The sequence below is a fragment of the Clarias gariepinus genome, chromosome 13 (genome assembly GCF_024256425.1).
Source record: "Clarias gariepinus isolate MV-2021 ecotype Netherlands chromosome 13, CGAR_prim_01v2, whole genome shotgun sequence".
In the NCBI taxonomy this organism is placed as follows: Eukaryota; Metazoa; Chordata; class Actinopteri; order Siluriformes; family Clariidae; genus Clarias; species Clarias gariepinus.
The window spans coordinates 17,791,094-17,817,741 of record NC_071112.1 but is presented as its reverse complement, the minus strand read 5'-3'; positions in this window follow the sequence as shown (position 1 = coordinate 17,817,741).

Genomic DNA, 26,648 nt, shown 5'->3' with positions numbered 1-26,648 from the left:
TGGGAAGGTTAAAAACGAGATGCTTATGCACAGCTCTTTTAAGATCCCACCTCATCAGTTCTATTGAAGTGAGATCTGGGTCCGTATTTATTAAATGTCTCAGAGTAGCTAATAAATGGTCAAAGATTCTCAGAATTACATCATTTTGTTCCTACTTTTCCGAGTAGGAATAAGAGCTATTTATCAAAACTTTTTACTTTTTATCTTCAGAGGTAAGAGTAGGGTAGAATTTAATTTTATGCTTCTCAGTGTTGTAAAAAATTACATCACATGTTTTCCTTGACGCAGTCCTACTCTTCTCGAAAGTAAAAATAGGAAGCTTTGTAAATTACTTTTATGTCCCACTCTGAGGTAGCAAGATTTTTAGTCCTAAATGAACTTTGAGCCTGATTCCTATGAATGATTTTGAGATGCATAGTAAATATGGGCGCTGGGCTCATATTTACTGAGCATCTCAAAGTAGAAAAGTGCTCATAGGATGCCACAATTATTCAGAGTGATGCATTTTTGGTCCTACTTATAGGAGTAGGAGTGAGTCAAATTTATCAACATAGGAAATCACTCCTATCTCCATGTAGGAGAACTCCAGATGTGCCCTAACTCATTAGGAGTAGTGAGGAAATGGCTTTATATTTATGGTTTTATAAATGGTTTTATGTTTATATACTATTTAAGTGTACCCAACTGGTTTTTAAGATTCTCTGTTATAAGCAACACTTCATCATTAAAGTTTTATCTTTAGATGTAAGAGTAGGGCAGAGTTTTCCTTTGATTATTTTTTTTGCTTTTTAATACCTCCTCCGCAAGCGAAACAGACACCTCTTTTCTTCAGTTCGCTTTTTTTTTTAAAGTAATTTTGATCAGAATATGACAATCCTACACAGATCTTTTATGGGGGCTTGAAACAGTGGTGATTGGTGCAGTCTGATTTGGATATTGTCATGCATCTACAGTATAAGTTTCGTCTTTGTTCATAAATCTTTCACACAACTTGCGCTGATTACAGCATTTTGATTTTCCACAATTTAAAACTGAAAAAACCTGTCAAAACTACAACACCCACTTGCCTATGTTGCGGCTCTCTGTGTTGTAAACCGTGATGTCACACATTTTCTTAGGAGTGATTCTGTGACAATAGTAAATAGGGGCCTGGACTTTGGCTAGGCGTTTCCTCTTTTAGTCATTCTTATGCAGATTTACAGTTGTGCTTCAGATCACTGTCCTACAGATGGCTTCACAGAGGAGTTCAGTAACTGCAAGGTGGCCAGTTCGTATAGCTGCAAAACAAGCCCAAATCGTCATCCGTCCACCATTGTGCTTGAAAGTACATATGAGGTACTGCATTTCTGCTGAATGTTTATGTTTGTCGGGTGTTCAACGAACATTGTACTGAGCGTTAAGTTCAAACCACTCCATTTTGGTCACATTTGTTCATAGGAAATTGTACCAAAAAACTTTTTTAGATGCAGTTTTGCAAAACTCAGTCATGCTTCTGAACATTGTACTGAAAGTTATATAAAACACTGATATGAATATTTTATATGATATACACTTACATAAAAACATAATATGAAACATATATAATGAACAATTAATAGACACAAATAGTTTTGAAACATGAGAAAAAGAGTTACTAAGAAATGCAAACACAAGGCAACCAGGTTTTTTTTAGCCAGAACAGCTATTTCTCTTGGGAACCCTTTCAAACAAACTGTACTTGTTCAGTCTTTTTCTAAATGTGATGTCTTGGACTGTAACATTTATCAAGCTCAGTGAGGTCCATAGGGCCTGAGATGTAGCTCTTGTTTTTTTTTTTGTATTTCTCTGAGCATTGCACAATGTGATCTTGGGGTGAATGTGCTAGGACGTCTACTTCTGGAAAGAATGGCAGCTGTCTTAAATTCTGTCCACTTGTAAATAATTTCTTCCACTGCAGAACATTTAACTCCAACTTGCATTAAATGGTTTTTAATGAGGCCTCCTCTGAGGCCATAACTTATGTCTTCTTCTAGGCATTGTGGTAACATACACCTGAAAGCTCCAGACCAGCAAAAGGTCCTAAACGGCTGCTTCTATAGAGGTCTGCAAACCTTCTGATGATCACCTGGCTGTAACTACCCTCTTAAATTCTGTGGAAGCAGTAAGAGGGTACTTAGTATTGCCCACATGTTTTTCTTTTTGGTGTCATTTTTGTAAAAATAAATAATTACACATTGAAAAAAGTCATGTTGTTGTTATTGAAGTTTTAGTTGCCTAATTCTAAGACCCACTATGATCGGATGGTCCAACTCATCCCAAACAATTTCAGTTGGATTTATATCGGGTGATTGTAAAGGCCAGGCCATCTGAGGTAGCACTACATAACCTAGAGTTGTGTTTGGGGTGATTGTCCTGTTGAAAACCAGATACAGTAGGGTGTCACTGCAAAATGCTATGGTAGCCATGCTGGTTAAGTGTGCCCTCAGTTTTGACTTAGTCAAAATGGTGTCACCAGCAAAGCACCCCGACACCATCACAAATCCGCACACTTCATAGGGGACCCACACATTCAGGAATTGTTTGTTAACCCTCTCTACTGTATGTCTAACAAAGACATCCATGTTAGAACAAAAAATCTAACATTGAGACTTTTCACTTTTATCTTATCATACTTTTGGATGTATTGTGAACACCATATTCATGCATGTGCAGGACTGGGTGGTGGGTGGCTCAAAGGGTTCTAGGTGCCGCTCTGTCCTTTTGTCAAAGTGGCTGTGGCTCTCATTAAGAAAAACGTTTTACCAATTATTTACCAACTAATTTTACTCTAAATAAAGTTATCTTGCTGCCATCAGTCAGTTCACATCACATGATGACCTTTACCTTTTTGTAAAGCACAGAGCACATCACAAAAAGGTGGGGTTTGTGGGGGCCAGGGGTAGCTCAATGGTTAAGGCATTGGACTATGGTTTGGAAGCTCCCAGGTTCAAACCCCACAACCACCAAGTTGCCACTGTTGGGCCCTTAACCCTCCACTGCTCAGATGTATAATGACATTAAAAAAATGTAAGTCACTCTGGATAAGAGCATCTGCTAAATGTAAAGGAGTTATAGTTGCAGGCATATCTTCATTGGCATAAAATTTCAGGAATAAGCTGTAACTTTAGTTGCATTTGGCATTATGTGTGCATTGTTTTGGTGTATTTTACAAAATTGAGTGTTTTCATAAAAATGCAGGGTGCTCGCTAATGGTACAGTGCAGCTTAGGGAAAAGGATGAGTGGTTTTAATGGATGCCTTGTGTTTGTATTTCTTGGTAACTCTCTTTGTCATGTTTCAAAACTATGTGTGTCATTAATAGTTCATTATATACACTCACCTAAAGGATTATAAGGAACATCTGTTCAATTTCTCATTAATGCAATTATCTAATCAACCAATCATATGGCAGTTGCTTTAATGCATTTAGGGGTGTGGTCCTGGTCAAGACAATCTCCTGAACTCCAAACTGAATGTCAGAATGGGAAAGAAAGGTGGTTTAAGCAATTTTGAGCATGGCATGGTTGTTGGGGCCAGACGGGCCGGTCTGAGTATTTCACAATCTGCTCAATTGCTGGGATTTTCACGCACAACCATTTCTAGGGTTTACAAAGAATGGTGTGAAAGGGGAAAACATCCAGTATGCGGCAGTCCTGTGGGCGAAAATTCCTTGTTGAAGCTAGACGTCAGAGGAGAATGGGCCGACTGATTCAAGCTGATAGAAGAGCAACTTTGACTGAAATAACCACTCATTACAACCAAGGTATGCAGTGAAGCATTTGTGAAGCCACAACACGCAAAACCTTGAGGCGGATGGGCTACAACAGCAGAAGACCCCACCGGGCACCACTCGTCTCCACTACAAATAGGAAAAAGAGGCTACAATTTGCACAAGCTCACCAAAATTGGACAGTTGAAGACTGAAAAAATGTTGCCTGGTCTAATGAGTCTTGATTTCTGTTGAGACATTCAAATGGTAGAGTCAGAATTTGGCGTAAACAGAATGAGAACAAAGATGCATCATGCCTTGTTACCACTGTGCAGGCTGGTGGTGGTGTAATGGTGTGGGGGATGTTTTTTTTGGCACATTTAGGCCCCTTAGTGCCAATTGGGTATTGTTTAAATGCCACGGGCTACCTGAGCATTGTTTCTGACCATGCCCATCCCTTTATGACCACCATGTACCCATCCTCTGATGGCTACTTCCAGCAGGATAATGTACCATGTCACAAAGCTCGAATCATTTCAAATTGGTTTCTTGAACATGACAATGAGGTCACTGTACTAAAATGGCCCCCACAGTCACCAGATCTCAACCCAATAGAGCATCATTGGGATGTGGTGGAACAGGAGCTTTGTGCCCTGGATGTGCATCACACAAATCTCCATCACTGCAAGATGCTATCCTATCAATATGGGCCAACATTTCTAAAGAATACTTTTAGCACCTTGTTGAATCAATGCCACATAGAATTAAGGCATTTCTGAAGGCAAAAGAGGGTCAAACACCGTATTAGTATGGTGTTCCTAATAATCCTTTAGGTGAGTGTATGTTTCGTATTAAGTGTATATCATATAACATATTCATATCAGTCTTTCATATAACTGTTTCTTTGATTAGTTTATGTATACTTTAGTTTATTTTATCAATCATGATTTTCATAAAAGAAATTAATAATATCATGAAAAATAAAAGGCAGCTGTGTGAGGCCACTGACCAGATGGGTTAGAAAGAGCATAACAGGTTAGAATAACATATGTCCAAATGTTTATATGTTAATATATTTTGTTTTAGACAGTAGCAATAATGAACATATTGGAATCTATTAATTTTTAATGTTTGCTATCATTACCATGTGGAAGTTTACTATAAAAGGTGCCATAGATGTTAATTATGACAATAAAGAAATAAAAATAATAAAAAAATAGATTAGACAAGGAATCCTGTGCCTTGTTCCTAGATGGAATGGAGAGTGTTAGCGTAGATGTGTAGATGGAGATAGGGACTGAAGTGAACAAGAGACAATAAACCATAGCCAGCAGAAAGAGTTCAGAGAACAGCAACCCAGGAGACAAAAACCAAGGCATTTGGGTATGTGATAATATTTCTCGTTGTCCACTTTTGCTCTTCCATCATAATAAATCACTCAGTGATCAAATATAAAAACAACAAAGAAAAAAAAAGCATACCATTACTTAATTTTCCTTAATTATCTTTTCTTGGTACGTACAAGCTACCAAATTGCTTTTTTGGCATTTCTTGCTGAATGAAGACCCATCATCTAAAACTCAATCTTAAAAAAACTGATCTTAGATAACTGACTTAAGTCTTCAGTTGTATCACATCATATTTACAATCAGAGCTGATTTGTTCTTTATAACACATACTTTAAATTTCTTTAAATTTGAAACACTGCATAAGTAACTTTGCATAAGTGTGGGTATACTGAATATTGGCATGACTTTGTTTTGGCTATAGTCACAAGGCTGGTTCCTATAGGCCAAGACAACATTGTCCTAATATTCAGTATAATCACACTCTTGTTTATGTGATATGTTTTTATACAATGGATCTTAAAACAATTTAGAGTAACTGTATGCCAAAATACATACACACACACACACACACACACACATTATATATATATATATATATATATATATATATATATATATATATATATATAACCAAACAGTTTGAGAAAATGTGTTGGTATAGGATCTAATCAACAGGTTGATGATTTTGGACAAAAGATGAGTGAAATTAGTTAACTCTTTTCAAGAGGAGTAAAATATTCTAGGTTTTGATTTGATATGGTTAGTTTATTCAATTCAATTTTATTTGTATAGCGCTTTTAACAATTGTCATTGTCGCAAAGCAGCTTTACACAATCAAAAGAATTATCATCGGCATCAATTACATTGTCTGGTTTTAAAGCCTGATTTTTTGGCCTAATATTTTATTTTTTTATTTTTTTTAAAGTTCATGAAATCCTTTCTATTGCATGTCTTTGTTGTGAAGATTTCTGCAGTGGTCATATTTCTAGTTAATTTTGATTAGATATTAAAAAAATCTATAAATGTGGATTATTTTTGTTATTTTCTATAAGAGTGGATAGATACAACGGTTTAGCAACACTAAGAGCATTTTTAGAGTTTAGGATGCTTTCCTTCCATGCTATTTAAAACACTAACAATTATTGTATACTAATAATTATCAACATAACTAATTTTTGAGTGGTCTGTTTTAAAGTGTGTGTATGGTCATTATACCTGGGAGTGAGTTTCTTATCCTTAAAATTTTTCTTTTAACTGGAGCTATATTATCTAAGGTATAACGGAATGTTAAACAACGCTGTGTGTACATTATTATTATGACAAACTTTAATTGAGACAAGATAGTGATCTGAGATCTGTAACTTCGGACTGTGGAAGTGTAATTATATTTTTTATACTTAATCCAAGGATATTATTAAATCTACAATGTGACCTGCTTTTTGAGTGGGTCATACAGTACTATATTTCTACTGAGTCCAGTATGGACATAAATGCTGTTCTTAAAGGGTCTTCTTGCAAAATGTCTTAAAGGGGTCATACAGGCCTACATGCACTTTTTTAATCTGTTTGGACTGAACTGTGTGTTAGGAGAGTGCGTACACAACCACTCTACGATGATAAAGAGCCGCCCAGTGATTTTCTTTTCATTTATTAAAATAACATGCCCCTTCTGAAATCAGGCCAGTCGCAAATGCCTGTCACTGTGACGCCACACCACAAGAGGCCACTCCTACACTATTTGATTGACACTTGTGTTTTAGCAAAGACCTGCCCCGAGTGAGAAGAAGCTGTCGGCCATTGTTTTTCGCCGCTGGAGCGAAATGTCGCCTAAGCGAGTGTGGTGTACAGTTGTTGGGTGTAATAGCGAACACAGCAGTCGTCATTCACTACCAACATTCTGAGCCGCTGAGGACGCAGTGGCTGAATCTTGTTTTTGAAGCTAACGTCCCCGCCGATCTACCTAAATGCGTTCATGTTTACGCTAATCATTTTTCACCAGACTGCTTTATAAACGCGGGTCAATATAAAACAGGTTTTGCTACGAAGCTGCTCCTAAAAATGGATCTGTACTAACGCTTCGTGTTTCTGCTTCATCTTCACCAGGCTCGGTGAGTAATTTCTTTTTCTATGAATCTTTCCAGATTGCCTTTTTAATAATCACGATGAATGCGGAGTGTAAGTTACCTTATACTCTCATAGAACATGGTTATGTTTTTGCAAACTGTGTACGTAGTCGGAAAACTATATTATGGTTACCTTTGGAACGTTAGATGGTTTATAACGATGTCTGTCGAAGATTAAGAAGTCATGTAAACACATCAGTAAACACATCGCGTCCATATCTCTCTCAGTAAGTTTTTCCGCTTTTGTTGTTGCTCGCGGCAGCGTAACAGCCCGTTAATTCATGCCCATGCAGTGATGAGAAAGACAAATCGAGTGGATACATGTCCATTCTTTTAATTTTGTCAGGCGATATTACAAACTTCTGCGTAGGTTCCGTACTTAAATTAAACCAAAAAATACTTTGGTAGGCTTAGGCTCTATAATCCAGCGTTTTTCAGTTTGGACTGCATTACCCACAAAGCATTGCTCGCACTGGACTACACTCCCGTGGCTATACCCCACGTGTGTTGTGAAGACACGCCCCACAGAACTGGGGGGGCGGGCTCAGCAGGGATCATAAGCATTTAAAGGAACATGTACTGAAATAGGTTGCTGAGAACAGAGCTAGTTTTTACCAGTTAAAAGTAGTGTTTTTTTTTACACAACCATTAAGAAATTTTTATTAAATATATTACAAACTTTTCATTAGGACCCTAAAGATCTTATTAACATTTAATGAAAAATGTGTCTGGATGACCCCTTTAAGCAATTAACACTTTGTCAACAGAAACAACCAGGTTTCAGAGGAAATCCACAAATTCACAGAGAAATTCAGAGTACAGCCCTGGGGGTCTGTAATTGAAAATTAGCAGGATCGACTGAGCAATCCTTAAAGGAAAGGTGTACAGTGGTGTACAGTGGTGAGACCAGCGATGCTCTACAGCTTAGAGACAGTGGCATTGAAGAAAAGACAGGAGGCAGAGTTGGAGGTAGCAGAGCTGAAGATGTTGAGGTTCTCCTTGGAAGTGACAAGGATGGAGAGGATCAAGAATCAGTTCATCAGAGGGACAACCCATGTTTTGGAGATAAAGTCAGAGAGGCCAGATTTAGGTGGTTTGGACATGTTCAGAGGAGAGATGGTCAATATATCAGTAGATGTGAGAAAAGAGGATGCAGAGGGTAGGGTGAGATGGAGGCAGATGATTCGCTGTGGCGCCCCCTGAAAGGGAACAGCCTAAAGACAAAGAAGAAGACTGAGCAAACCTAATATTTGTAGCTACATTTGTTATGTTACTACAGAGAACTGCATTTACTGCATTTACTGACAGATGCCAGGAGGGTGATGGGAAGATGGAAGGAGTACTTTAAGGAGTTGATGAATGAGGAAAACGAAAGAGAACAAAGAGTAGAAGAGGTGACTGTTGTGGAACAGGAAGTAGCAAATATTGGTAGAAGTGAGGTGAGAAGGGCGTTGAAGAGGATGAAGAGTGGAAAGGCTGTTGGTCCTGATGACATACCTGTGGAGGTATGGAAGTGCTTAGGAGAGGTGGCAGTAGAGTTTCTGACAAGTTTGTTTAACAAGATCTTGGAGAGTGAGAGGATTCCAGAGGAATGGAGGAGAAGTGTATTGGTGCCAATTTTTAAGAACAAGGGTGATGTGCAAAGCTGTGGCAATTATAGAGGTATAAAGCTAATGAGCCAGACATTGAAGCTGTGGGAAAGAGTAGTGGAAGCTAGGTTAAGGGCAGAGGTAAGCATTTGTGAGCAGCAATATGGTTTTATGCCTAGAAAGAGTACATCAGATGCAGTATTTGCTTTGAGGATGCTGGCGGAGAAGTACAGAGAAGGTAACAGGGAGTTGCATTGTGTCTTTTTAGATTTAGAGAAAGCGTATGACAGGGTGCCAAGAGAGGAGCTGTGGTATTGTATGAGGAAGTCTGGAGTGGCAGAGAAGTATGTTAGAGTGGTGCAGGACATGTATGAGAGCTGTAAGACAGTGGTAAGATGTGCTGTAGGTGTGACAGAACAGTTTAAGGTGGAGGTGGGTCTGCATCAAGGATCGGCTCTAAGCCCCTTTTTGTTTGCTCTGGTGATGGACAGGATGACAGATGAGGTAAGACAGGAGTCCCCATGGACTATGATGTTTGCAGATGACATTGTGCTCTGTAGCGAGAGCATGGAACAGGTGGAGGAAAATTTGGAGAGGTGGAGGTATGCTCTGGAAAGCAGAGGAATGAAGGTTAGCCGCAGCAAGACGGAATACATGTGTGTAAATGAGAGGGACCCAGGAGGATCGGTGAGGCTACAAGGGGCAGAGGTAAAGAAGGTGCAGGATTTTAAGTACTTGGGGTCAACGGTCCAGAGCAATGGAGAGTGTGGAAAGGAGGTGAAGAGGCGGGTACAGGCAGGTTGGAATGGGTGGAGAAAAGTGTCTGGTGTGTTGTGCGATAAAAGAGTATCAGCGAGAATGAAAGGAAAGGTGTACAGGACAGTGGTGAGACCAGCGATGCTCTACGGCTTAGAGACAGTGCCGCTGAAGAAAAGACAGGAGGCAGAGTTGGAGGTAGCAGAGCTGAAGATGTTGAGGTTCTCTTTGGGAGTGACAAGGATGGATAGGATTAAGAATGAGTTCATCAGAGGGACAACCCACGTTAGATGTTTTGGAGATAAAGTCAGAGAGGCCAGATTGAGGTGGTTTGGGCATGTTCAGAGGAGAGATTGTGAATATATCGGTAGAAGGATGCTGAGGTTGGAACTGCCAGGTAGGAGGTCTAGAGGAAGACCAAAGAGGAGTTTTATGGATGCAGTGAGAGAGGACATGAAGTCAGTTGGTGTGAGAGAAGAGGATGCAGAGGATAGGGTTAGATGGAGGCAGATGATTCGCTGTGGCGACCCCTGAAAGGGAACAGCCGAAAGACAAAGAAGAAGACTACAGAGAACTGCATTAAATTTCTGTCTGTGATTTTGTTTTATAGCCAGATTGTCATTCCAAAAAACTGTTATGCCTCCTACTCTACCGGTGAGATTGAGACTGATATATGTAGCTGTATCCAGAAAGACTAGCTTCATTTAAAGCTACATACTCATCCTGTTTAATCCAGGTTTCTGTTAAACACAGTATAGCAAACTCCTGATCTGGTATAGTTTCATTAATAGTAAGCGCTTTAGATCTAATATTGAACAGTCTTAGCTTTAGATCAATGGTGCTGGCTGTGTATTCAGTGTGCTCTGAATTTGTGGTTTCAATATTAATAAAATTACTAAAACAGACTTTCTAGGTCTTTATAATTTTTTGTTTAGCTGGAGGAACAAACACAGTCTTAATATGGTGAAACCTGAGTGACGACTCTGTGCATCTAGCAGATGATTGGATTAGTCCGTTTGTCTGCTCCTTGGCCAGGGTAGTCACCAATTAACTTGGCCTGTTTTGAAACTATGCGCTATACTCCAAGAAATGAGAGCATCATCTTCCCAAGTGGGATGGACACCATCCTTCCCTAACAGGCCAGCTTTGCACTCAAAGGTACTCTAATTGTCTATAAAGCTCACACTGTTTTTGGATCACCACTTGGACCTCCAGCAGTTCAGCCACTATAACCTGCTGTAAGCTGGTAGACATGTTTTCATGTTGCATTGGGATGGGGCCAGAGCATATTACTTCATCGAACATCGGCTTCACTAATTTAAACACTGCTGTAAAGATTCTCTTACTAACCTGTGACTGACGAAGGCATATCATTAGCTCCAGCATGTATCACTATCTTTGAGAACTTATGCTGACCTGAAGCCCTGTGTTGTAAACCCGAATAAGTTGGCAAAACTCAAAAAATTTGAGGTAATCAGTTACATCAAATCTTTTAAGTAATGATGTTTCCAGTTTTAAGTAAACAGAACTATGAGTTTTTTGTACTTATTCATATGAATTGTTCTTTACATTTATTATTGAGTAGCCTAACTCATACTATTTAATAGCAATTATAATTTTTTTTTGTTGTTGTTGCAAATCAAATACATTGTTGTTGGTCTTTCGGCTGCTCCTAGCAATGGGTCGCTGCAGCAGACAATGCAGATGCCCTTCCTGACACAACCCTCTTTATACACCGAACCACTGCCGCCGCCGTCCCTAAAGACCCAGCTAATTTCACATGCTAATTTCGTTGCCTTGGGTAGCTTTCACTGTATTTTTTGTGGCATTTGGCTGGATCTAAGCAAATGGTATACCCCTCTACACTTCAAATCTCATTGTGTTACCTTTTATCAGCAGTCAGATCATCAGTAAACATGAGTGACCCAGTTACACTGGCAGTCATACATGCTTATGCCATAATATTGCTTCCACAATGTTTGACAGATGATGTGGTATCCTTTCGACTGTTGATTTGGCATACTTTTCTTTCTCATTATTCTGGGACAAGTTAATTTAGATTTTATCAGTCAAAAGAATCTGGAAAGGTTTTTAGCAAAGTTTAATCTTGCCTTCCTGTTCTTGAGTATTATCAGTGATTTGGACATTATTGTGAAGGCTCTGTACTACATAATGCTGACTCTGGACTTTGACAATGACATGCCTACCTCCACAAGAGTGGCTTAATGTTGTGAAAAGGTTCTTTTTCAAAGGAAACATGGCCAAAGTCTCAGTGAATAACTTATTGCCATTATACATTCACTGGATGTAAAATAAAAAAAAATAAAAAATAAAAAGTCTTTTGTGAAAATTATTACTCATGCTCAAAGCAGCACTCATTTCAAATCTCCTTAGTTGTTTTCTTTGCTTGGTGCAGGCCAATAATTTGACCTCTCTAAAATGGCAACTTTTTTTTGATGAGGTAGTGCATTAAATGAACACTCTTGGAATGCTGCTTCACCAAACAAATCGGAATGCTGCTTCACCAAACAAATTAGTGCACTGATTGTTCACCAGACAAATTAGTGCACTGGAACTACAAATCAATTACTTTATATACACGACTACTGTAACACTCTTTTTGTTGGTCAATCTCTACAAATGTCATATCTCCTCCTCAGGCAATTTTAAAAACCTGCTCTCCACCTTGCATATTATCTTCTAATGACTTGCTCCAAGTGCAAGATCCAGAGCGACTTACATTTTTTATTTTTTTTAACTTATTACACATCCGAGCAGTTAAGGGGTTAAGGGGCCTTGCTCAAGGGCCCAAAAGTGGCGACTTGGTGGTTGTGAACCTGGGATCTTCCGAATCATAGTCCAATGCCTTAACCACTGAGCTACCACTGGCCCCTCTTAGTGTTCTGGCACTTCAGTAGTAGCTTCTCTTTTCACTCTAAAAAGTCAGGGGTCTTCTGCAACGTTTAGAGTCTAAAATAAGATAATCCTTTTTGCTTGCCTTGCCTTATGTTTTTAATGTTAATATTTTTGTTGTTTTTATTATTATTATTATTATTATTATTATTATTATTGTGTTACTAGCTATGCAATTACAGTTTTCTCATCTTTAGGATTTTTCTCTGTCTTTTAGGTTCTCCTTGTGGGTAAGCTAAATTCTTCCTCTGTTGTGTATGTGCATACCAGTATTATATATACTCCAATAAATACATAGCTTATTCATTGGAATTTCTAAGATTATATATTCTACCTTCATTAAGGCCACAGATATTCCTTTCATATTACATATTGGGGTTGCATGCTTGTAGCAGTTTGGGCATTTAACTATTTAATGGACTTAAGAAAACCTTAAGAAAGGCAACTTTACTTCATTTCTGTCAGTGTAATCCATCATTGTACTTTTAATATTACAGTAAAGGACAAAAGGTAAAACTTTTATATCAACATAAATTTCATGTAATTATTCATAAACACAAATCTGAGCATTAACATCTGTTTAATATGCTGTAGGTCTCCCTTCTACTATGAGTTTATGAAGACTTCAAAAAAACATGATTAATGTTATTACATATATGAGATTTTCACATTCCTTTCCCAGGGATAAAATAAAAATCCCACAAATGCTTGATCAGATTGAGATCAAAATTTGGAGGACAAGTCAACACCTTGAACTCTTTGTCATATTCCTCAAACCATTCCTGAACAATTCTTGCAGTTTGGCAGGGTGCATTTAGCCTGCTAAAAAAGGCCACTGCCATTAGGGAATAGTGATGTGTCAGTCATAAACAAGTCAGCTCTATGAGTCTTCTATTCTTTGTGAATGCTGAGAGACAGATCCCACCTAAGAGCCAGTTTCCTTTTTTTGTTGTTTATGGGCCACAGAAAAATATTTAATCTTTTCACCACATTCCATGTAATGACCATACATCCATGTAATGACTTAATGTTCTGTTTTAAGTGTGATTTGTGTTGGATGCTTTGTGTTTGGGATAGCCTTTTATATTAATTATATATAGTTGTTTTGATTTGATCTGGACATCTCAGGAGCATTAGAATTATGCAAAGAGCCAAAATGACCAGAAGGACTGAACCTTCAAAGTCATGGTCAAAAAAAACAAAACATAAATGAACTTAAACACTGATGCATGGTAAAAAACTGACAGTAGAAATCACAGCTACACTACCACTCAAAAGTTTGGGATTACTTACAAATTTTTTTGTTTTCCAAAGAAAAACACATTTTCATACAATTCACAAACAATTTGATCTATTTCACAAAAAATGAGAGTTAGCTGGAATTTTAATGGTAATGAAGTGGTTTGCAGTGTTCTCACTGCAACCATTGAGTGGTTCTTAATAGAGAATTTGTTTGTTGGAGCAGCTTGAGTGTTTGGTATAAGGGAAGATTTCATCAATCCAATCTATCTTATGGGAGATGCTCCAGGAAGCATGGGGTGAAATCTTATCAAATTATCTTGAAAAATTGACAGCCAGAATGGCTGCCATGCTGTAATTGCTGCAAAAGTTTTTTTTTTTCAGTCATCATTTCCATCAAGAATAATATTTCTAACTCTGACAATGTCAGCATGTCTTGTTCTTTTGCTATATTTTCCACTCAGACGTGTGTGTTTCTTTGGAAAACAATACAATTTCCAAATGATTTTAAAAGTGATCCCAAACTTTTGAGCTGTAGTGCACTGTATGTCTCAAAGTAAAAGTAAGAGCATTTAAAGAGTACATGCAATATAATGCGAACTCACAGGACTGGGACTAAATAGCTATGGGGCCATAAGTACATGTTTGTGAGAGTAATCAAGAAAAAACACTTAAATTTGCTAGGGATCATAAAAGTTGGTGCACTGGAAAAAAGTCATGTGGACTGATGAGTCCAGATTGATCTTATTCCAGAGCAATGAGTGTAAGGGAAAGTAGGAAGAGTAGGGGTAAGAAGGGAAAGTAGGAAGCAACGCATTCATCACACATTGTGGCCAATGTACAAGCACAAGCATCTGGAAGCAGTGTTATGGTTTGGGATTGATTCAGTTGATTTGGTCGAGGTACAGCAATGTTATGTGTCAATAAAATTAAGTCAAATAATGTTTTCAATGTACTGAATGATCAGGGTATCACATCTATGGACCTTTTCTTCCCTGATGGCGCAGGCAGATTTCAAGACGTAAATTGTGAAAGAGTGGTTCTGGAAGCATGAGGAATCATTTTCACACATGAATTCGCCACCACACTGTGCACCGTCATCAAAGCTAAAGGCGGTCAATAAAATCTTGGAGTGTGTGTGTGTTTTTTTTTTGGCGGGGCAGTGTATTTACTTTGTTATATTTATTTATTGCAGCTGAGGTTTTTCAAATATTATTTTAAAATTCACCTCATTTACACCCAGCAGCCAGATATCTGTAAATACGATCCCTTATGTCTGTCCTTGTGTGAGTGCCAGTTGGTCCAAGGTGTGGGTTTGTTTTGGGTGATCAGCAAAACCCTTGACTTGATATTTCACATAAACGGTCTACTGATTTCCTGAAATACCCACAAACTTGTGCTGCTGGTCGTCTGTCATTTCAATGATTTTGTTGAAAGCTGCATATGTTAAGCCCTATGTCTGCATAATGCAGACTTGTTAGTGATGTTACACAAGGATTCATCAATTCAAATAAATCCAATTTCAATCTGTGGAAAAAATACAGTTATATTGCCAACGAAAATACACATTTGAGGAGTGTCTGTTTGTAGTGTCTTTTGAGGTTGGAATAAAAACAGCATTACGCAGATCTCTGCTTATAAGTAATCTTCTCATCTCAGTAAAACAATGCACAGTACCTGTTTATGCTACTTAAGTTATCCGTTTATAAATTTTTCAGCATTAAATATTTCCTAAGTTGGAAGTTAATAGTATATACACATTCAATTCAATTAAATTTAATTTGTATAGCGCTTTTAACAATTGCCATTGTCGCAAAGCAGCTTTACACAATCAAAAAAATTATTTAGGTTGGATGGAATAAATCAGAATGATCAGATTGTCGCTGGTGAGCAAGCCGAGGGCGACAGTGGCAAGGAAAAACTCCAAGAGATGGTAATAGGAAGAAATGAAAAACATGACAAACAACTTTCTACTTTGTGTCACAAGTTTCTGTTAGGCAAAAAAAATATATAAATAAATCTCCATCTAGGTCCAGGACATAATCACTCCTTTAAAAAATGTTTATACTAAATATTTTAGTACATTTTACATTTCAAGGTAAACTTTTTAAATTATTAAATGTTTATGCTTGGGGTTGCTGTTCTTTGAGTGATCAATAATTTGCTACTATATCCCACAGTAAATGTAAAAATGTTATGCAGGTGGCAGAATTCAACATGTTTTCATCAAGTCATAACAAATCTCTCTCTCTCTCTCTCTCTCTCTTACACACACACACACACACACACACACACACACAGAAAAAACATCAACTGAGTCTCAATGCAGGCATGTAGGTAGACAAATTAAAGATAATTAATCACTTTACTGAAAATGTGGGTACATTCAATGCAAGTTTGTGTTAAATAATTTTTCTTTTAAATATATAGTACATTTTAAGGTAAGAGGAACAGTACAATAAAAAAAACACAGTGCATATTATCAATTATAATGTAATCTATAATTTTATTAAACTTTGCAACAATTTTAAAAGATTAATTTAGCCATTGCCATTCAAAGTAAATGCTTAAAAATACATAATTTATCTGAATTTCTGCTCCTTTGCTTATTGGTTTGTGTGGTATGATGTTAACCCTACAACCTGGGTGAGCAGTGAGTGGGCAAGACCACCTCATGTAATTAATTATCAGGGCACCCACATGTGCCAGAAATTGGCAGTGCAGTTACTTTTAGTGCAGATTGTGTGGTGAATATCTTCAAAAATCTATTAATGTTTATAATAAGCGGTATAATTATTTTTATGAGCACCTTCTGCCAAGAGTGTTGCAACAGAGTCAATGTTATACCAGCAGGCCAAAAATAGGAATAAAAAGTACAGCTGTCACCACAATTTAAAGGTTTCATACATCAATGCAAGGTCACACATTATTATTATTATTATTATTATTTTAATAAATAGACTTTAAGAAATATCTTTTCATAATAAACACTACAACAAAAACTGCAGATTTATAATTAAGTGTATACTAGAATACTTATCTTGGTAGACCATGCATTTTTATGTATGTTTCACATATAAGACATTGTGTTTTATGTGGATGGGATACATATAATACCTGCATTGCAAAGCATGTTTTAGACTATAACCACTGGCAGTTACTAATGTCATTATGGATATCCAGGGCAATACTTTTTCTAACTTTTCATAGACATATACAGTTTTAGTTGTCCTATTCAGTAATTAGCATACAGTAAGCAAACATGTTACAAGATTTCTGCGTAGCTTAATGTCACTTCTAGAACTTGTTAAACAGGTTGTAAATGATACAGGCTGTCTGTAGAGATTCAGACTAAATCAAGCATAACATTATTCGCATTCTTGAAGGAACATGTTTGTGTTAAAGTTAGAAAAGAATTCATCACTGTTAATTTTTTTCTCTGAGAACAATTCACCCCGTCTGACACTTGTCTTTCTTTTTGTTTTTCCATTTAGATGGGACCCAAAATAAGCTCTTTTTTTCTCCTAAACCTCCCATTGGGTGCTCCTAATTTTTATTTATAGTGTCAAAAGGTTTTTATTAGATTAAATATATTTATTTTTGGCTTGATTAAATCAGATTTGTTTTAAAATATATTGGTTAATATTTTTTGTTACAATTAGTCAATAAAAGAAATATTGTTTACTCTATTACATATTCTAAACATTATGCCTAATAAAAAAAATACTAAATAACTAAAATACATAATGGGATGTACCCATATATGTATTTATGTTTAATTTTTATGCTTCACTCCTTAAATTGACAGAGTGATTAAGTTAAAAATGGAATGGCTGGTGGTTGGAGAAAAAACAGCACTAAATAACCCTATCAATTCTTGGCATGTTTCCACTGTATCATATCAAGTTCAGGTGAAAGCAATAGAAGTAGACAGAGATTGGTGAGGTGCCAGTGGAAACATGATCTAATTGCAAAATCAGTCAAGAATTCACAGTAAAGGGTGACAATGTTCATATCTAATCATCTTGTACCTCAAACAAGTCCCTTATCTTATGAACATGTTTTTCTTTTCTTTTTTTCTTTCTGAGTCTGTTGAGGACAAAAGTTTGAATGGGGTAACATAAATTTTTCCTCAATTTTATAACAATTTTTGAATAAAATATTGTTCTATACTGGAATAAGATCATCCCATCATCAAATATAAGATGCATCTTATAAGATATATCTAAAATATAAGGCAAAATAAATAGAAAAAGTTGAATGAGAATTAGTGATAATGAAGGAATACCATTTAAACAAACTCCTTTAAGAGCATACAAACTTAATTTGACTGTAAACAAGTAAAGTTGCCACAAAAGGGTTGGTCAGTCAGCAGAGTATGGACTTTTTGCATTGTTATGTAATTATATGAGTTAAATATTATTAATTGGGAACATGGTAGTTATCTCAGCTCCCTCTTACCCCAGGCTTAGGAGTTTGAATCTCTACAAGGTCTGTGTGTGGAGCTCACATGTTCCCTCCTATAGACCAAATACATACTTTGTACTATGTCTGACATTTCCAAGTTGCCCAAACTTGGAGGTTTAAGCGTGCATGTCCTTTGATGGATTGGCACCCCATCCAGAATATCCTCTGCCTTGTACCTTGAGTTTCCTGGTAAGGATTGCAGGCATCCCATGACTCTAAAAAGGATATGTGGTATGGAAAATGAGTGAATGCTATTAATATGCTAGTTGATATAAAATGTTTCTCTGTTATTCCTTATGAATGGAAACAGTAAAACAAAAAAAAAACTTAATTAAAACATTAAACCTACAGCTGTACTGGGCTTTTCTTGTTTCATTTAGCAGTGTTTCTGGGATGATTTATACAGTACTATGGTGACAACGGTAAGGTCCACTAAATTAGATCTTGGCCTGACGTTACAAGGGTTGATTTATCAATTTATTTTACTTCACTTTACTTACTTTACTTCACTAATAATTTTAAATAAATTACACTTATATAATGGCATGTGAAACTTACAATGTAATTAAGTCAGGTGTGTACATATAATAATAAACAATTATAAACACTTACTTTTCAGTCATGTTCTGCTGACAGTGCTTAACAATTCATTTGGTTTAATATATTTATTTGGTATGATAAAATGTATAAAATATATTCAAGACCCCAAGTCTTACCTCCGACGAGTTCAATGAAAAAAAAAGAGAGCAATTTTTGTAGTTCAACTTCTTCTTGAACAAAGGCGCCACCTTCTGGACATGACTAAAATAACACAATCGCGTTGAAAAGGAGAATGCTGAATACTTAAAGACATATCTATTAGCAGAAAGGAAAACTGTACCTCGTTATAATTAGTTGCATGGGCGTCGCTAGGCCATTTTTAGGAGGGCTTTAGCCTCCCTAACATTTGTACTCAGCCCCCCTAAAAATTCTCCATAAACTTCACACACACGTCCCCTTTAAATTTCATATAAAAAAGGCGGCAGACTTCGGCTCCTTCGGCTCCTCCCCGTCTTTTAGCGCGGTCTTCAATTCGCTATCACAGAGTGGGTGATAAGGCAAGGTGTGTGTTTTTCGATAAATTGTTATATCTGCATCAGTGCAGTCCTTTCTCATAAATACAGCTTACAAAATGTCATGAGGGATTAATCAGTTAAATCTTCGCTGTGTTCACCCTCATCACACCAGCTGTTTCCTCTAGTGAAAAGCCCTTAATACATCCTCTATGAACCTATAGTCTACTTTATAAAACGATCATGCTGTTGCTGTTTTAATTGGAAAAACTGTCCATATAAAACATTGCACAGTGCATATGGCATTAACTACCATAGAGTTATGCAGATAAATAATTAAAAATAGCGACAGCATTTAGTGCACTCTTTTTAACTGCATAGCAATGTGATTTACAGAGATTTTTTTTTGTAATAAATATTGTATTGTATTAAATAATGTGTAAAATAAATTTATTAGCGGTAGAGTAGGGTTTTTGTCACTTTGATTTAGAAAAAGTTCCCTTTTTTAATGAATAGAAACAAAAAAAGAATGATATTAAAAAGATGCTTTTTTTAATTAAATTAAAACCATGATTGTCTATATTAATGAATTTAAATAAATAGCCTAGTAGCTATGAAATTTTAAGGGGTTGAATAGAGAACCTACTGTCTTATTTATGTCTGCCATTTTCCAACAAAAAGGAGCAGTATTGAGGAGCAGTCTGCAGTTACTGCAACAAAGCAGCAGTATTGTCAAATAATTAACAGATACATGTTTGACATTATTGGCACCCACACAGTTTATTCCATTGTCCAGCCTCATAGGTGTGTTGTTTATATTGCTAACCAATGTAAGTTTAAAGTTATATCCTGTAGCTGCCCACATTAAATTCAAAACGCTGATGCTTGCCTACAAAGCTAAAAATGGCCCAGCACCCACTTACCTCTCTGCTCTAATCACATCACGCACTGCACCACGTTCCCTTCGATCCTCCAGCACTGCTTGTCTCATTCCACCATCTCTCAGGGATCGAGGGCGGCATTCATCCAGGCTCTTTCCTGTTCTGGCAGAATAGGTGGTGGAATGAACTTCCTCTAGATGTCCGTACAGCTCAAGACGACTCAAGACGCATCTGTTTCTCCAGTACTTGAACTAACCCCCCTCCCAAAAAAAAAACCCTTTTCCCAGTTGTGTTGGACTAATGGCACTTAGTTCTTAACCTAGTTAACCCAGTGTAAGTATGTATCAAATGATATAAACTTTAAAGCACTTTTCTGGATAAGAGCGTCTGCCAAATGCCTAAATGTAAATGTAAATGTAATGCTGTTTTCTGGTTACATTTTTCTGATTGTACCTGTACATAGAAAAGGTTTATACGGTAAACAGCGTGTGTGATCAAGAAGACTAATTTGAGTACTGATTCTGAACAAGTCAAATATGTGTTAAACATCTATGGCGGCTGAGCGCCGCCTTAACTGAAAATCCAGAAACGCCACCGATCAGTTGTATAGACATACTGTAGGTCCAGCGATTCTGACAAAATTACCCTTTTTTCGTATGTGACAATATGATTTTTTTTCACTCAAACTTCAAACTTCAAACAAAGTGAAAGGAAAAATTAGTAAAACTCAACATTAAATGTGCAGATGGTTTAAGAGAAATGTACTGCTTAACACAATTAAGCAATCAACAACCACCTACGCTTTGTAGCGTGCATAAAAATGCACCAGAATGCAAGAGAAAAGATCTAAATGACTAAAGGTGTTAATATTGGGGTACACAATTACTGAGCTTCAGCCAGGGCCATCTGCATTTAGAGCTACTGAGATCAACATCATTAAAAATAATGAAAATGCTTGCTGCATTTTTCACAACAGTGATTTTTCCTATCGCACAATAGTTGATTAAATACCTGTAAATATCACTGATGTACTACTACCAAAACATTTCTAGACTAGTTTTGTAACAACAGATCACAGTCACAGGGAGCACCGACCTTCATAAGTCAGTGTGCCAAAAGACATAGTCCATAGTACATCTGTGCAATTGGTGATATTTACACCATGTGGTTACCACGTCTGCTATGTCATAATGGACAGCAAGTTATAACAATAAGCAAATGTGAAATTCTGCAGAAAACTGGGCAAATCTGTCACAGAGACATTTGACATGATTCAGGAAGTTCACGGCAATGTTGTTTAAGGTGTTTTAAGGTTCCAGCTTCATAGGTGTGTTGTTTATATTGCTAATCAATGTAATTGGAGCGGAAGAACCACCAAAAATTTTGAAACCATTTGGCAACTTGTGCATGATGATCATCGTATCCACAACATTGCTGACATTGTAGTTGTGTCTACGGAACAGTCTATGCAATCCTCACATGTAATTTAAACATGCGCCAGGTTGCTGCCAAGTTTGTTCTTAGGCTGCTGACCCAGAAGCAGAAGGAATATTGCATTAAAGTCTGCCAAGAACTCCATCAGCATCCTATGGATGACCTGTCCTTCATGTCAAGGATCATTACTGGATAACAAAACTTGGGTGTATGGGTACGACCGACCACCAATAGAGAATTCTACTGCCATGTTGTAAGGCATTTGAGGAAGGACATACGGCGAAAGCGACAGAATCTGTGGTGCCCTAAACTCTAAACTTTTTGATACCACCTTGTATTTAACAGATAATTTTATTTAAACAACTGGCTAACTGCTGCATTTCTCACTGAAAGTTTTTGCACAAATGTGACCTATCACATCACCAAAGCTTCACACACATCTGACACATAGGTAATAAGAATCCAATTAAATAAATGAGACTAAAATATCACATTTTTGTCATTTATTGAGGAAAATCGTAGAAAAATGCATGTCTGTGAGGCAGAAGTATATGAACCTATAGGAGTACCAGTTACTTTTAAAGGTAAAATCTGGTGAGTCAGGTGTTTTCAATTAATGGGATGACAGTCAGGTGTAATTCAAATAAAATTTGAATTTAAAAGTGAGGGCCCTGTTTAATTTAAAGGAAAGAGGAATCCATCCAAGTCTGATTTTCACACGTGTTTGTGGATGTATATTATGCCTTGAAAAAAAAAAAAATTCTGAGAACAACAGTTAAAGAGTTGTTCATGCTTATCAGGCAAAAAAAAGACACAAATCATATCCAAACAGTTTGGATTCCACTAGTTGACAATCAGAGACATTGTGTACAAGTGGAGATAATTCAAGATCACTGCCCCTGCCAAGAAGTGGTCGACCATCAAAGATCACTTTAGTAAGGAAGCATGTAATAGTGTGAGACATTAAAAAAGAACTCAAGTTAACTTCTACAGTAAGTAACTACAGTTCTATCTCACGTTGGCTAATGTTAATGTTTATCAGGACAACACTGAACAACAATGTGCAACAACAATGAGGTGCAAGGAGAAAGTCACCACTCCCCAAAAAGGACATATAAACAATTACATTTACAATTTTTGAACAAAATTCAAATTTACAATTTTTTATAATCTTACAATTGACAAACCAGAAGGATATTTACGTTATGTTTTTTTGTATAGCCATTTGTCATTGTCATTGTTGCAAAGTCAGTTGTATAGAATTTTGGAAATTTGTATGAAATGTGAAAAAATGTGTATGACTCAAAATTATTAGATAGTCCCTGATGAGCAAGCAGAGCATGACGGTGGCAAGAAAAAACTCCCTGAGATGGCAATAAAAAGAAACCCAGTCACCACACGCATCCCAAACAGACAACAGGGGGCCATTGGTCACAGTCATGTAATGTTACTGTATATTCAATGCAGGGTGCAATCAGGGACTTCAGCAGGACTAACTATGACAGCATAATTAAAAGGGAGAGCCAGAAGGAAACACAGACATAAGGGCTCCCTGAGATGTAAAGCAACCTATTACTTCACCATCAATAAACCTAAGTGATCAGTGAGAGTGGGTAAAACAGCATCTAAACATACCAGTTTACCACAATAATCTACATCCAGATCTGTTTCTTTGTCTTAGGCAAATCTACTCACAAAAATGCTAGTCTAAATAAATAGGTTTTTAGCCTATTAAACACTGAGACTGTGCCTGCAGTCCGAACATTAATTGGGAGGCATAACTTTGGGGCTTCATGAAAAATAGCTCTGCCCCCTGCCGTTGTTTTTATAATACACGGTACTGACAAACAGCCTGTATCCCTGGATCGGAGTAGGCGTGGCAGATCCTAAGACACTAGATACTGAAGTTAACTAAAAAAGCTCACTCAGATACTGCAGCACAAGACCATTTATTGCTTTATACATTAAAAGTAGTATTTCAGAAAACTAAAACAAAAACTGAGCAAAACTTTACTGGAGACAATGCAGTGTGGATAAGATAGGGGTGTTGTGCTCATATCTTCTGGTTATGTTGAAAACTCTTGCTGCTGCATTCTGAACTAACAGAAGCTTGTTGTTTGTTAAACAATCGGTTTTTCAAAAACATTTTTGAGACAGATTTTTGTCAGAACAAACTAATATTTTGTTATTGTTTTTGTGGCTTATTTCTTAGTATTAAGGTAAGTCACTTGGTAGGGGTTTGTGTGTCTCCATTTCAAAATTTTGTTGTTGGTGATGCATAAAGACCAAATTTAACAAAATACTATGCCCTACATCTTAGTATGGTAGGTAGAATGTGACACATAAATAAATAGGATGAATGTTAAGAAAGTGGGACAGTGGGTGAAGTGGGTTTGTCTACATTAGTATCTTCATGTACAGTAGCTGTGCTATACTTATCAAAAGCTATTGATTAGTTACTCTGAGGGATGTAAATCTCTCTGTCTCAACAACTCCCTGAAAACTGCACAACATTCTACCTTTTTTAACTTCCACCACTTTGTCCTCTGTTCTGCTTTTGTCTTCTTCACCTACAATACTTTGCAGTCACTGATCTCGTTCAGATTACAACGTCGACACAAGATTTAGTCTACCTGAGTGCTTCTGCCTCTGCTCTTATATGTCACCCTCCGTTCCTGCCTCTTCTGGAAGAAAGTATTCACTATTGCCATTTCCATCCTCTTTGCAAAGTCTACCACCATCTGAACTTCTATGTTCCTGTCCTGAAGACCTGCCCATCACATTCTCATCACCTCTGTTCCCTTTCCCCACATGTCCATTAAAATCTGCACCAATTACCACTTTCTCACCTCTTGGGATGCTCTGCATCACTTCATCTAACTCACTCCAGAATTTCTATTTTTCTTCTACAGTCTACAGACACACAGTATATTCACCTTCCTTCTCTGCATCATGTCAATCAACTCTTTTGCCTTTCCTTTCATAGTCCCCACATACAAAGTCTGTACTGTCACTCCTGCAATATCTGATTATTAGTACATTTGTGCAATATTTTTTCTATAAGTGAATTTTTTCTATTCACTTATACTACATTTTAATTGCAATATCAGTATACTAATTTTTTTTTCGTGCAATTTGTAACTGTGTGCTATATTTAATTTTATTTTTTACTTCTATTTATTGTATTTTCCCTTTAATTTTATTTCTTGAATTTAATTTTTTCCTTGTCTCTGTTTTTTTATTTATTTTTATTTTATTAAATTAATCAATGCAACTGTATGACCAAGACAAAGCAATTTCCCTCTGGGATTAATTCAATTCAATTCAATACAATTTTATTTATATAGCGCTTTTAACAATGGTCATTGTCTCAAAGCAGCTTCACAAAAAATGTAAGAATTTTTTTTTTTTTTTTTTTTTAGAAAAGAAAAGAAAAGAAAATATTTGGAAGTGTGTATGTGTGAGAAAAATGTGTCCAGATAATAATTAGATGAATGAATGATGAATGAAATGTCTCCGATGAGCAAGCCAAGGGTGACGGCAATGGTGTCAAGGAAAAACTCCCTGAGATGGCAATAGGAAGAAACCTTGAGAGGAACCAGACTCAACAGGGAACCCATCCTCATCTGGGTGATAACAGATAGAAATAACATCATGTGTGTTGTGCAGGTGAAAGTTCAATATAACAGAAGTTGTGTAGATTAACATGAAGTCCAGTTCAGCACAGGGAGTCAGTAGGTGCAGAGGGCAGATGGGGTCTGGATCACTGGGAGCACAGGAGCAGCATGTGTAGCTCTAACCATCATAAAGCAGAACCCAGCTGGAGCTGGCCCCTTTCTGGATGCCTCAGAAACCTCGCAGGGTTGGCCTTTGTCTACTAAAGCTGGCACAATCTCCAGATGCCTCGGGATGGGTAGAAAAATACAGAAAAGATGGAGAGAATTAGCGTAGTTGCCATTTAGGATAGATGTACTGGAGTATGAGGTTATGGGATGAGTTACGCGTATGCCAGATTAAAGAGATTTCTTGAGTCTACTTTTGAATTGGGAAACCGTGTCTGCTCCCCGAACACTGTCTGGAAGGCTATTCCAAAGTTTTGGAGCTAAATATGAAAATGCCCTTCCCCCTTTTATAGATTTAAAAATTCTGGGAATTACCAGAAGTTCGGAGTTTAGTGATCTTAAGGAGCGTGGTGGATTATAGCGTATCAGAAGACTGGTTAGGTATGTGGGAGCTAAACCATTTAAAGCCTTGTATGTAAGTAGTACTATTCTGTAATTAATCCTAAATTGAACAGGTAGCCAGTTCAGGGATGATAATATTGGGGTTATATGATCATATTTTCTGGATCTAGTGAGAACCCTGGCGGCTGCATTTTGGACTAACTGTAGCTTGTTTATTGAGGATGCAGGACAACCACCTAGTAATGCATTACACTAGTCCAGTCTGGAGGTCATGAATGCATGACTTAGCTTTTCTGCATCAGATACGGATAGGATACTCCTAAGGATTAATAAAGTTCTTTGAATCTTGAATCTTGAATCCTTCCCTTCTTCTTCTTTCTCTGCTTCTGAACATGGCTTCCTCCTCTCCTTCTTCGTCTAACAGTAGCCCAATTTCCACCAGCACCCTGTAGGTCAACAGCACTGGTGGCGGGCGTTGTTAACCCGAGCCATGACCGATCCGGTATGGAAGTCCTGGTAATGATTTGCATCATTTGATTTGACAAATGTTTTACGTCGGATGCGCTTCCTGCCGCAACCCTCGGCATTCATTGAGACTTGGGACTGACACAAGAAGACACTGGATTATGCCCCCCTGTGGTTGCATTGTAGTTAGCAATTTAAATACTCTTAAATATCAAACAGTAAATTTCAAAATGTATTTTGAATTAAATTGAGTTAAACAATTCCATTTTTAATGAAATATTTAATGACATATTTGTTTATTTCATATTGTAACAATCTACCCTGCATAATATCATGTCATCAAAAAGTAATAATAAATGTAAAAATAATAATAAATAGTAAAAATCTTCTTGGATTGATTGCTGCATCAGGTGGCAAAAGTGCATTTGACAGCCTGAAAACAATGAATGCACCTCTAAGCTAAGTGAAAA